The 1084-nt window shown below is 39.7% G+C and overlaps 1 non-coding gene across 1 annotated transcript; it reads right to left on the bottom strand.

The window, feature by feature from the left end:
- Positions 1-775: 775 nt before the first annotated feature.
- On the bottom strand, positions 776-886 carry trnal-caa. Its single transcript has 2 exons — positions 849-886; positions 776-821 (listed from the first exon to the last, which is right to left on the bottom strand). It is a non-coding gene; the product is annotated as a tRNA-Leu (tRNA).
- Positions 887-1084: the final 198 nt, after the last annotated feature.

Raw genomic sequence — 1084 nt, 5'->3', positions numbered from 1 at the left:
CGCCTCCATATGGAGACCAGAAAGCCCTGAACAAGGCAAGGAAACAATTCTTGAGTCTGGCGCCTTCGACCGCTCGGCCATCCTGACAATGTGCACCTGTGAAAAAACCAAAGACAAAGTCTCACCTTTTTTCATTGTGTTCAGTATATTTACAAAGGCTCTCCAGTTTAACAGAGGATTCAGGATTTTGACTTTGACTGGCTCAAAAACATATTTGTTGTCTTTTTGACTTACTTGTTGTTTCTTTAATGAGGTCATATCTAAGACAGCTTTTAGTTTTATCCCTGTTTAATAATTCCAGACACTGGGCTAAAAAAATTGCATGTGCATCCTGGAAAAGTTTGGAAGGAACATTTTACACATCTCACCAAACAAAAGGAACATCTGCCTTTGCATTCCCTGTCTTAAAACATGGGACTAAGTGCCTAGGCCCATAGTTCTTATGTTGATACTTCTATTTTTTACATGGGGATCAACGATGCGTCTAAGTCAGAAATTTTGTTCCAATACTTTAGTTGAGGGGCGGACGGACAGACAGTCACTTTTTGGACAATCTTAGTGAACAAGTGTGGTCTTACAGTAAGACTTCAAAAAGCGATACACCGTCTGCACTTTTCAGTTTGATGCACTACAATATTCAAGAGAAAAAGAGGCAAGAAACATTGGACGTTCCAAAAATCTAAGTAGAAATTTCTTGTGCATCGTACTCCACCTTAGCTTGAAAGCACATTTGCTATGTCCTGTTTGTTGTGTAAGGTTTTGAAAAATGATGTAATGTCAGGAGTGGGATTTGAACCCACGCCTCCATATGGAGACCAGAAAGCCCTGAACAAGGCAAGGAAACAACTCTTGAGTCTGGCGCCTTCGACCGCTCGGCCATCCTGACAATGTGCACCTGTGAAAAAACCAAAGACAAAGTCTCACCTTTTTTTCATTGTGTTCAGTATATTTACAAAGGCTCTCCAGTTTAACAGAGGATTCAGGATTTTGACTTTGACTGGCTCAAAAACATATTTGTTGTCTTTTTGACTTACTTATTGTTTCTTTAATGAGGTCATATCTAAGACAGCTTTTAGTTTTATCC

The sequence above is a fragment of the Nematolebias whitei genome, unplaced genomic scaffold, assembly GCF_014905685.2.
Source record: "Nematolebias whitei isolate Nwh7 unplaced genomic scaffold, NemWhi1 Nwh_scaf_17529, whole genome shotgun sequence".
Classification (NCBI taxonomy): domain Eukaryota; kingdom Metazoa; phylum Chordata; class Actinopteri; order Cyprinodontiformes; family Rivulidae; genus Nematolebias; species Nematolebias whitei.
Note: the sequence above shows the minus strand (reverse complement) of the source record. Positions and strands in the feature narration are given on the sequence as shown.